This window comes from Rhinolophus sinicus, linkage group LG13 (genome assembly GCF_036562045.2).
Source record: "Rhinolophus sinicus isolate RSC01 linkage group LG13, ASM3656204v1, whole genome shotgun sequence".
NCBI classification, from domain to species: domain Eukaryota; kingdom Metazoa; phylum Chordata; class Mammalia; order Chiroptera; family Rhinolophidae; genus Rhinolophus; species Rhinolophus sinicus.
In genome coordinates this window covers 52,830,721-52,843,723 of record NC_133762.1, presented here as the reverse complement: position 1 = coordinate 52,843,723, position 13,003 = coordinate 52,830,721, and the positions used below count along the sequence as shown (strand labels likewise).

The 13,003-nt window shown below is 38.9% G+C and overlaps 1 protein-coding gene across 4 annotated transcripts in view; it reads right to left on the bottom strand.

Moving 5' to 3' along the window:
- Nucleotides 1-13,003, bottom strand: part of MACROD2 (mono-ADP ribosylhydrolase 2) — a 2,106,080-nt gene that overhangs the window by 188,274 nt on the left and 1,904,803 nt on the right. The gene's annotated exons all lie outside the window — the stretch shown is intronic.

The following is a 13,003-nucleotide window of genomic DNA, read 5'->3' as shown; positions in this document are numbered from 1 at the left end:
TGAAGTTCAAGTGTGTGTGTGTGTATTGTTTATGTAAGTAAACCCACAGACTCTTTGGTGAAAAGATGTTATACAAATCAAATAGGAAGTAATAAATGACAATAAGCTACTTCGCAGCAAGCTATAAATAAGATCTGAGGTTCTGACAGGAGGCCTAGACTTTTTATATCTTATAAAACAGCTACACGAAAGGTGTACAGCAGAATGACAATAAAGTATGTCAGTAAACAAAGCTGTTTCATCCTACCCTTGTTAGACAAATATATTTATCAAACATGATAGTACTTGAATACAGCCTGAAAAACTTCTTGCAGTTTAACTTGCATAAAGTCACTTGATCTTAGCTTAACATACTCAGAAATTCAACATAAATAAAATATAACTAATTGACAGTTATATGAGGTCAATATAACTTTAATCTGGTAGATACTATGGAATAAGTAAATGGCATCTCAAAAGGAAAATGTGTATGCAGTTCTTTTTTTCTGTTTTGAGAGAATTTCTGCAAGTAAGGAGTTTCTTTGAGACAGTCATAGAGTCGTACGGTAAAGATAAGAGAGATGGGGTACACATAATAGTTCCTGTATATCTGATATTAAATCAGTGACTCAATTTTGTGTCTTGAAAGTAAATACCCATATAGTTCCTATATTTAAACAATGTACAGTAAGTTAGTAATTACTAGTCTATCAAACTGCAGCTGGCAATTGACTGGAACCATCAAGTGAGGCATTTCCCATGGCAAGTAGGAAGGGAAGTGGGATGAAAACACATGGCAGGATATAAAAGAACCCAAAAAGATAAGATCCACCTAGGCCCTCTGCTCTCCCAGCCTGTGGGGTATAGATTCATACTAGCCAAGCCCAAAGTTCCCAGTAGGAGGGAAGATCTACAGGGGTTGATCTTCAGGGGTTACCTGGTCTTCTTAAGAGGCTCATTCGTGTACCCAATCATCATGCCATATAGAAGCAGAGAGACACATGAGAATCCATGTGTGGAAGTGCTAGCCAATAGCCCTAGCTGAAAGTGAGTAGCCTTTAGATGACTTCAGACTTTTGAGCTACTCCAACTGATGCCACATGGAGCAGAGATGAGCTATTCCTGCTGAACTGTAACCAAATTGCAGATTCGTGAGCAAAACATAAAAATACATTCCTAGAAATCTGACATTCTTCTAGCTTCATCCTATTGCCATTGTTTCTTGGATTTTTGCTATTGCAGCTCTGTGACTATGGTCTTCTGCTGAAAAGCTCAGACTGAATGGACCAAGTAGAATTCACCTGGGGTGACAAGAAGGATAGAAAAAGTCTAATAGCTACATGATTGAGAGACTGGAAATCTGACTTGTGCAAAGGAGGAAGGGTCCAGGAGATTCATTCTAGCCCCAGATAAATTTCAAGAGAACATATAAAAATACCTAAATATTCAGGCCCAGGAGCATGGTTTTAATTTTTCTTCTATTTTAGGCTATAGAATAATTTTGTAAAATGGTTGTTCTTGAGAGACTAAGTTTATTAATTTATTTTCTAGATACTAATTGAGCACTTTCAATTTGTTGGACCTAGGCTATGTGCCATTCTCTCACAAGAATAGTTGAATCCAGAATTGAGTGAATTTTTTCCCCAAGGACAAGTAATTAATTAGTGGCAAAATTTCAGGCAAACTAATTTCACATTCAGTGTTCTTTCTGTGTTATCACCCAAATGGACACACATGGAAATGAGTTTTTATACCTGTCACTAGCTCTGTGACATTGGAGAAGCCATTGACTCTATGGACTCCAGCTTTTATGTCTTTATAAAGAAAGGATTGAATTGCATCTTCTTTCTATTTTTTGAAAATCTCAGTAATAGTCTACAACTGTAGTAGTTTGTATCATGTCAACTTAGTTAAGATGCAATTACATTTCTCTGAATGGTTCTGAGTTAGGAGTGGCCACAGAGAAATTTCCATGAGATGTGACGGGAAGAAGTATGACTGTGGCCATTGTGCTAGGTGGACGGGCACCAGGGTTGGGGCAGGTCATGTACGTGTGGCTCATCAGATGGCCCACTGCTTCTCCAGTTCCTGCCGGTTCTTCTGCCTCAGGTTCTCTGAGCCCTGCACTGGGCATAGGTGCTGCTCTGCTGCAAGGGCAGCAAGCCCCTTCTGCAGGGCATTGCAGCTTTGAGATTCCATGCCATGAGAGACAGCGAATGTAGCAGTTAGTCCCCATGGGTTCTAGTTTGCCCTCATGGCTTCCACTTTGTCTTTGGTCTCTTCCACTTTGCATCCAGCTTTCCTGTTCACCTGCCCCTTGATTACCTGCCCTGCTGACATACTCTAGGCCTGTTCAGATGTGGGGTCAATGGCTTTCCATAGACGTCTTCACCAGTTCCCTCTCATGGGTCCTGGTTATGGGTTTTTCACTGCTCAGCCAACCATCCCTTCTGGACATTTATTTCTTCAGTTTCTCCCACAATTGTACAAAATCTAATCCCTATAACAAATCCCATATTATAATATCACTCACAAGTTTCTGCTTCCTTGATTAAACTCCAACCAATATAATTTTTAATGTCATATAATTGAATATCATGTAGAGGAACACAATGAAGGGCAAAAAGTAATAACAGTGTTCCTTTTTGGAGGTATGTACATGTCAAGGATTCTAAAATTCCAATTCCTTCCTTCCAGATGAACTTTTGTTGGTCCTAACCCATATTCTGAAGCAGAACCTTATGAAGAATTGGATGGTGCTGATTTTTATTCCCAGAGCATGGCATAGGTCCTAACTCATGATATGAGTTCTGTAAATATTTGCAGAGTATATGTTTAGGCAAATAGACTTGACTAAAATGTAAGTATATAGCAGATATTTTTCAAGGATGTTTTGTTCCAGAACCAAAAATTAATTTCTTTAGGTGGTAGAATTTCCTTTATGTTTGCCAGAAGACCTGAACAGAATTATAGAGGAGCCTGAGTGCTTTTGAAAAGTAGAAAAGAGCTATATAAAGGGTGTGAGTTATTTATTGTTACCACCTGTCATTTTATTATCCATTGACACTATGCTGAGTACAATGGCTTTGGAGCCCAGTGCTGATATTTCCATATAGGGTGCTTAATAGTTTCACAATAGAGACAACAATACTGCCTGTAAATTAAAATGTATTAGAAGTTTATTTTTTTTAATGAAAAGACAATATTAAATATTGGCAAAGCTGTGGATTAACAAAAACTTTCATATTCTGCTTTTGGAAGAAAAAATTGGTGCAACCACTTTGGAAAATTATATTGCAGTATATACTAAATTAGCTGAATTTGCACATAGCCTAGGACCCAGCAATTTTACTCCTAGGTACACACCGGGAAAATGTGCACATACATTCACAAAAAGATACATACCTCAATGTTCATAGCTACAAGATTGTAATATCTCCAAATTGGAAGCTACTTAAATGCCTAAAATGGTAGAATAGGTAAATAAATTATGATCCATTCATACAAGAATCCAGAGAAAATAAAAAAATAAAAAAGAAAGTATGCACTGTATGATTCCATTCCTATAAAGTTAAAAAACATTAGAGAAATAGTCAAAATCACCTACAGTGTTATGAGTTAGTATAGCAATTACTCTGGGGTGAAGGGTGGTGAAAAGAGACTGAGGGGAAGTCCTGGGATGCTGGTGTTTTGATCTGGGTGCTGGTTCCACGAATGTGTTCAGTTTGTAAAACACTATCAAGAAGTGCACTTAGGCTCTGTGTTCTTTTCTTTTCTGTATGTTGTATTTCAATACAATTTTTTTTTTTTTTTTTTTTTAAGGTTGAAAGTCTTCTGTTACAGTTGTCTTGGTCAACAACAAAAATCTATTTTCATTGACTTAGAGGTCAAAAATGTCTTTTAAAAGCTGACCTTCTAAAGTCAATCTCTCTCTATATTTCTATTGATGCCAACTGTAGATCACTTATCAAGGCATAAAGGCGGGAAGATGTATTTCTTTCACCAAGATATCCATTAATCCACAGTTGGGGGTTTTATGCCCCATAAACATGATGACATAAGTTCTATTAATCTTTTCAGCATCATATCCACTGCCCCTGAAGATAGTCTGCAGTCAACCTGTATTTTTTTCACGGCTACCAGTCCTAGGGCAATTGATATAGTCAAGATTATCCCGTGTTTCAGTGACACTGGGAGAATGAATGGATTCTGATAAATGCAATTTGCTTCCCCAATGATAAACAAAAAAGAACATTCAGAGATCTTGTATGCATGCAAATACTGCTTTAATTAAAGACTGATGGAGGTCTTGGTTGTTTACAAACAGCCTAATGGGTGATAGGGATGAAGTCTCTTCCTGAAAGATAAACCAACAGACTCACTGACACATGCTTGGGTATTGAGGTAGTTTCATAAAGCAGACTGCTGCTAATTAGTGAATTCAATTTCAGGGCTTAAGCATCAAAATTGTATAAGCACAATGTAGGGACGGAGTTTCAGAGAGTAGTTTCCAGGCTTTTGACCTCATGTGGAAAGGTGCTGGCTTAGGTAGTAGATCTGACCATCAGCTGTGATCAGATGGCCATCAGCTGTAACCAGTTGGCTGTCAGCTGTAGCCAGTTATCCATTGGCCACTAATATGGCTGCCGTGGCTATGCTAGCAAGTGCAGATTGCGGCTAGCAAGTGCTGTTAGCAAGCGGATTGTGGAGTGTGGATTGTGTTGATCCTATTTCCTGTGTTTCGCCAGGCCGCCAGCGAGACTGGGGTGCATGAAGACCCCTCGTTGGGGTACTGGCGGGTGTCTGCTTTTGTGTCTCGACCAGCTGCTATCGACTGACAATATAGTGGTATGACTCCCCTATCTATGGCTCCATTGTTGTTCCTGTTTTGGCCTCACCATATCCTGCATTCTTGTGCAGGGAGTAAGAGCTGAGTGCATTACAGACAGGTTTTGAGAGAAGTGGAAAACCAGCACCATTGGAATTTGCTTGGTGCTATGAGTAAATCAAGGCTAAATAGAGTAACAAGGGGATAAAAAGAGTTACTGGTGATAAATTACAGAACAAAAAATGTTGGGATGCCTGGGTCCTAGTCCCTCCTCTGCCATAAAGTGGAGTAAAGAAGAGCAATTTGCCCTTCTCCCAGTGTATTAGCTCTTTGTTGCTGCATAACAAATTACCACAAATTGAGTGGCTTAAAACAGCAAAGTTTTCTTATTTCATAGTTTCTGTAGGTGAAAAGCCCTGGCCTAATGGAGCTGAGTGTTCTGCTCAGGATCTCAAAAGCTGTAGTGAAGGTGTGAGCTGCATTGCAGTTCTCACCTGAGCTTTGAGGTCTTCTTCCAAGCTAATTTAGGTTGCTAGAATCCAGTTTCTTACAGTTGTAGTACTGACGTCCCCGTTTTCTTTCTAGCTATCAACCAGGGACAGCTTTTATCTTCCACTGCCACCTGAAATTCCTTGCTTGGCGTCCGTTGATGGTAGCTCAGGGCATGGATGTTTTCTTTCTTCGAGGCTAGCAAGACTATGTCTCTATGCCTTTCACTGTCTCCAACCTCTAGACGCCTTTAAAAAGCCGACATAATTAGGTCAGCCTGGCCAGGACACTCTCCCTTCTAATGAACTCAACTGATTAAATGCCTTAATTACATTAATAAAATTTATTCTGCCTAGTTGTGCAAGTGACTGACCCCATCATATGCACAGATAGCACCACACTGAAGGAGAGAAGACTGGACAAGGTGTACACACAGGGGGTGGGTGTCTGGGAGTATCTTAGATTTCTGCCTCCCATATCTAGGCATCTCCATGTAACCAGTCCCCTATATTCCTGTCTGAACTTGACCGTGTACCAGCTCAGTGACCTTGAGCAGGTTACTTAACCTTTCTAAGCCTCAGTATCCCCATACCTAAAATGGAAACACTATTTTATAAAGGTTGGTATGTTAGTTTTCTGTTGCTGCATGACAAATTACCACAAACTTTGTGGCTTAAAACAACCCCTGTTTATTAGCTAATGTTACTGTATGTCAAAGGTCTGGCATTGTGTAACTGGGGTCTCTGTTCAGGGTATCATGAGGACAAAATCAAGGTGTCAGCTGTACTGAATTCTTGTCTGGAGGTTGTGGAGAGAAACTGACTACTAAGCTCATTCTTGTTGTTGGCAGATTTAACTCCTTGAGGTTGCAGGCCTGAGGTCTCTGTTTCCTTGCTGGCTGTCAGCTGGGGGTAATTCTCGGCTTCTAGAGGCCACCTGAATTACTTGCTAAATGGCCACATTCATCTCCAAGCCAGCAAAAGCATTTCAAATCTTTCTCAATTTGGAATTGCTAACTTCCTCCATGTCTGACCTCTAGGCCCAGATTAAAAGGAATCCCGTAATTTGGTCAGGACCACTAGGATATTTTCTGTTAAGGTCGACTTAATTATATCTGCAAAATCCTTTCACAGCAGAACCTAGGTTATTTTTTTAATAACTCGGAGAAGTATGTGTACATCAGATGTTGGGAATCTTGAGAGAATCTTAGAATCCTAAGTGCCACAGTTGGCTATAACGACCACATGAAATACTCTATGAACGTGCTTGGCAAAGGGTTTGACATATAGTAAATGTTCCATAAACATTGTTTTTTTCCCCATAAAGTTATTATCCATAAGGTACTTGAAATGTCTAGTACCTTGCTGGCATGTAGACATAATAACTGTTCACTTGGTGAGTCTTTTATTTCTACACTGATCTTTTAAAACAGATGAAGGAAAAATATGAGCCAGATAGAGAACATTGGAAGCACTTTTTCTGACTGGTATGCTGAAAGGCCATTTTATTCCACATTGCTGAGGAATTCTATCTTGAAAGAGACATTTATAAAAATGTCCCATGGTATATATAAAGAAACTTGTGTGTGTGAGTGTGTGTGTGAGTGTGTGTGTGTGTGTGTGTGTGTGTGTGTTTGTGTGACCATATCAGCCAATGAAAGAAAGGAAAAAAGGGTAAACTAGCAGTTGGGCTACAGCAATGAGAAAGATTTCACAAGACCCTACAGGATTCTCTGCTCTGATATTTTAATGTCCTTGTCAAATGTCACCAAATATCATTCTTCTGGTTCTTAAGTATGTTCAGATTTGTGCACTCCACTACAGAAGCAAGTATTTCAATCTCCAAATTACAGAAGAGGAAAATTTTTCTCTCCCTGTTCCCAGAGACGTTTGGATGAGTTGGGGATCATTTATAATCCATAAACACTCAAAGGACATTTTTGCATTGTGAAATTGTTTCTGCAGGCGTAAAAAGGATCCTTCATTTTGGGGGGCTATTTGCAAACTCAGTTCATCTGTTGTTACTCTGTGGCAGCACAATTCAGAGTCTTCTTGTTTTGTTTTGACAAATTGCTCTTTTTTACTTTTCTTCATTCAACTCTATAAGAAAAAAAATAGCCATGTCTCTGAAGATCCAAGAGTTATTTTGATTTGAGCCAGAGGTTCATTTGTACAAGGTAATTTCCAACCCTGTTTCATAATGGTAAAAATGGACACCCTCACAATTGACACATCTGTTGTGGTCCTTGAAGTGGTTCCATATGCCTAGCATGGAAGAGACACAGGCACACACAAGGGCTTAGCACCTGCAGTTCTAAATGCTAGCATGGCAAGCATGACCTGCCTTGTCCTTATACCCAAGGAAATCACCCTGGGAAATAATAGGGGAAATGTCAGTCAAAGATAAAGAACAGATTCCCTTTTCACAATTGGAGAGAGTGCTGAAGCATGTTACTTATATCTGCCCCCTCTCTTCAGGATGAGAGCAGTCATTCACCCCATTGCTGGAGGTGCCAGTGGCTGACATTTCTGAGGAGACCCTCAAAGAGGACTGTCTTCTGCTGAAAAGAGTACTTCACTCAAACTGACTCTCTGTTCCTGAAGTCAGCCTGTATCCAGTAACTGACTCACGTAGCAGTCTAAAGTCTCAGATCCCTTCCCTCAATAAGATGCATCTTTGAAGGGACATCAGTTATGAGCTGAATATTGTGTCCCTGCCCCATAAATCCACATATTGAAGTCCTAACCTCAGTACCTCAGAATGTTGCTATATTTGGAAATAGGGTGTTTAAAGAGGTAAATAAGTTAAAATGAGATCATTAGGATGGACCCTAATCCAATACGACTGACGTCCTCATAGGAAGAGGATATTAGGACACAGACACACATAGAAGGAAAACTATGTGAAGACACAGGGAGAAGACAGCCATCTACAAGCCAAGGAGAGAGACTTCAGAAGAAACCAAACCTGCTGGCACCTTGACTTCAGATTTCCAGCCCCCAGAACTGTGAGAAAATAAATTTCTGTTCTTTGAGCCCCCCAATCTGTGGTACTTTGAGATGGCAGCCCTAGCAAACTAATACACTACCCCAGCTTCAGGGTTCCTGGTGGGTTCAACATTTCCTTCTTCCCAACTCTGCTTCCCTTATTCTCCTCCCTCTCCCCTAGGTATTGATCAAGAGCATGATCCAATAAACTTTCTGCTTTCAAGTCTCCTTCTCAGTCTGCTTCCCAGAAAGCTTCACCTATGACAACAACCCACCATCGTTGGCAATCTGTAATATTTTCTTTCCATGCCAATTTTCTGTATCATTTTCAATGATGCAAATGGCAGCAGACACATGAGGTCTGCCCAACAGCCAATTCTGCTACCACCTCTTTGTGGAGAAGCAACCATAGTCTGTGCTTGGAATGACCAATGATTAAGAGGCCAGGAGTTATGTTTTACAAGAACATTAAAAGTCAACATAAGTTATAAATGTATCCCAAATAAAGTGAAAGTGGAATTGTTGAGATGAGGGCTTGACCTGGCCATCATCATTGGGAAAAGAGTCTCTTGAAGCTATTTGTGAACTCTATTCTGAGGATGGGAAACTGGGCCCATGGATGACCGTGCAATGACACCATAACATATCATGGTAAGGTCTATCTTAACATGACTAAAACTGCCCAGAGCTGAAATGAAGTACATTTTTACAGATGTATTTCTTGTTTCTAATGTTAGGTATATCCTTTTGCATAAGAGTAATGGATTTCTTTTTTTGTGTAAAAGGTTAGTTACTTAGATGAGTTTTAACAAATCCATAAAAAGGGAAGTGAGTTTATGTAGCTTGGAGGTGGGACAGGCCCTGTGGTGCCCTCTCCATATCCCTTCATGTCTTAGTATTAGAAGCCAGAGAATGGCAAAGCATGTTCATTTCTTTGCCTAAAGGTTTTCTTAGTGCTAGGAGATTCTGACCAAGTATCTAGTAAGCTGGAAATTTGGAGAAATGTCTCCCACTCCAGCTGCTCTCAGCCAAAGACTGGCAGGGGTTGATGTTTATATATCCCCACTTCATCACCCTTGGCCGGGAAAGTCAAGAGTTCTCCAGGAGGAAAATTTCTGGTTGTTCAGGGTGGTAACTTGATTGCATACTCTGTGTTGACCTTCTTTATCCCTACTTAACCCACAAGTAACCTACCTGCAGTCTAATCCTACCTCAGGGTCTGCTCAAGGAGAGCCCAAGTCAAGAAGTGAGAAGAAAATTGGTCAAATACCAACTTATTCTCTTGGTATCCAGCCTAGCAAAGGTTAATTTAATATAATTCAGCTTCTAACTAAGTTAAGGTATAGACCTCCTTTCTACATTTTGCTATCACTCTCATGGTGCCCTCAGTTCCCTTAAACTAAGAAGACATTGCCAGAAATAGGTCTTTTGACTCAAAGTTCTTCTTCACAATCTAGTCTGTGACATGAAATTATCCTTCCAATGATGAAGCTATTGTTTGTCAAGCACTCCTGTCAACCCAGCAAACCCAGCTGTCACCTCCTATTGTGTATTTCATATTCTTGCTTCTGAGAACAGTTTCCTTTTTCTTTTGTTTGATTAAGAACATCTGCAGAGGTGGTTCAGCAACAAAAGTTAATAATTACTTTTTTTTTGTCACAGTAATTAAAAATTTCAAGGAAGAATTGTCATTCATTGCTGCTTATGATGTTGCCCATGGAAGACAGTGTTTTATAAAGCCAACAAATCACAACATTAAAAAACGTCATCATCAGAAGAAATACAAATCTCTTCTCAAAATGACAATGCTATGCCACGTCACAAGGTAGCTCTGAAGTCTGGTCATCATGCTCAATGGAATGGGGTCACCGCATAACTGTGAAAATATTCTTGGGCATTCTCATTTTTTCAACATTTCCATTAGCATCTGAAACTTATGCACATACTATTTACACTTCAAAGGAAGCTGATTAACATACCCTCTGAAAGAGTATTTTGTGAGGACAAAAGGTGTTTTTCTCAAGCTGGTGTCCCTTTCACTTCTGCAAGGAAAAGTCTTTTTTGTTCAAAAGGCATACCCCAAGAGAACTATCACTCTTGAGTAATTTTTCATAAGTCCATGTCTCATACAATAAGAAGCAGCAAACCAGCTTCGTTTTATCGAAAATGCCCCCTGAGGGCTGAGTGGTAACAACAGTGATGTGTGTAGGTGTTTGGTACATTGTGTGGGTGAATACATGAAAGAGAGGGGAGAGAAAAGAGAATGTTTCATCTATATTCTTCCTCTCTTTATCTCCTCTAGAATGTACTATCAGCTCCAAACTGTGATTGTCACTTCGTATTATTATCCACTTATAACTATTTCATATCAACTCTCTCTTAATGTTAAATAAAGGAACATGTAACCAAGAAGACTATAAACCCCTGAGGGAATCACCACCTTTTACTTTATTCGCCTTTCCACCTTGCAATTGATGTAGCCAACAGAAAAGTGCAGAAAAAGACCTCAGTTGGACCCCTCCACTGGACCAGTAAGTAAGCTCTAAATGACCTGATTACCATAACTCTCTGACTCAGGCAACTCAGAAAGACAGACAATTTGAGAAAAAGGTAGAAGAGTTGTGCCTGGCTCTCTCTGGAAGAAATAGTCTTTACTCTCCTCCATCTGGCCTTCTGTGGTGTGCCCATCCTCCACACCATCTTTCTAAGCCACATTGCCAGCCCTCTGACAGGTAAATAAGGCTAGTTCCCACTTCATATTTTGAAAATTGAACTTACAACTTTCAGTGATTTTATCAATTTAGTGTGTGTTTTTTTTCAAATATTTGTCAGAGAATATCCCTGAGAGTTGTTAAGTCTCCCTCTGGGACTTGCAATGGTACATAAAGTGCCCCCTGCAAAATTTTATTTAATTTTGACTTTTGTCTCATGGTCCCTTATTTAATGGATTGTATTAAAGGTTCATGCTTGTATGTATATAAAAACAGTATTTTACCTCCCAATCTTTACTGATCCGCCAGGAAGATGGGCTCTGCTTTACAGTGGCTTCAATTCCTCCCTGAAACGCCATACCCTCCATGGGGGATGGAACCCCACTCCTAGAAAATCATGACTTAGTGACATAGAGCCATTGTACTTCGTATATTGGTACATTTGCATGAGATAGATAGATAGATGACAGATAGATAGATGATAGATAGATAGATAGATAGATAGATAGATAGATAGATAGATAGATATTGTTAAACATAAAGATATTTGAACTTCCAAAAGTATTTATCCTTCAGCTACTATAATCTTAAGGTATAATTAAGTCTTATAAAACCAAACAATTATGAATACCAAATCCTCTCAGAAGAAGGGAAGGGAAAGGAAAAAGACTAGTAGTAATTGAACACTTCTGTGCTGGACTCTAAGGTATATGATTTTATATGTGTAAGCTCAAGTCATCTAGAAGATTACCAGCTAAATAACTATTATTAACTTGGTAAGTCAGTCACTTTTTTTTTTCTTTTTAAGCAAATCAAACAATTAAACCAACAAAACAGTAACCAACAAACCCTACCTCACCTACCAACAAAAGGAAAAGGAAAAGGAAGACAAGACCAGAACATAGAAATACCAACTGCATGGCAACCTTTTTAATCACTAGTGGCATATGGAAAAAAAGAACAATAAAAGTCAGGTATCCACTAAGATTATTTTAATAGATGGCAATAGAATGACGGCTTTCTGAAAATAGCAACAGATGTCCCAGCCATTATACTGAGTCTTTTGTTATATAACATTTGCTGCTGTAATCCTTTAAAAATCTATTTTCTAGACTTGATTCTGTTCAAGCATCTGTGATGCTAAGTGCTACAGTGGCTGTTTCCTGGTTTTCACTGATGTTTCCAATGCCAGTTACAGGTCAAAATTGAAGAGCAGTTAAAAATAAAGATTCTGTTTGCATTTTTATCAGGAAAACAGTGCTTTATTCACATTTATTCCATATCTAATAATGTTCCATCCAAGCATTTTTCAGCAGGAGAGGAAGTGCCAAAATTGCAAAGATTTGCAAGTTTTATTAGCATATTTGCACAATTTAGAGTAACTACTCAGTTGCTTAGAGAGACATTCCTATAATAACATTGCCAAAATCCCGATTAAACTTTCTACCTGAAGTACGAATTTGTTCCATGAACTTAACTGAATGATTTATTTGTTAAAAACAAACCAATTTTCTATGTTATACTTTTGGGGAGTTTGGGAAGGGAAGCCAAAATTTAATTTTGTGAACATATGTAAAAAGTATTTGGAAAGACCCACTGATGATATGTTTGTTGAATAACTTGAACTAGGATTCTATTTTGCTATTTAATTTAATTTCTAGTTGTGAAACATATACACAGATTTTGGAAAATAAATTATTTAAAGTATACTTAACTCACAAGTTAAATATCTGGAGAACTGCAAGTGCAGAAGCCATAAATTTTTCAACTATGTTGAGCGCCACTTTGAGAAAAGTCCTGGTTTTTAGGAAAATATACCAGGGTGCCCAAAACATGTATACACATTTTAAGAGATGTTTACACTTTGGTCAACGTTGCTCAAGCAGTAGTTTGCCATAATCAGAAGTGGCTGGACGCTGATGGTAACCACTTTGAGCACATCTTGCAATTGTAAAAGTCAAACGTGACTTGTATTCATCTTTTGTTATCGGTATATATTAACACAGTTT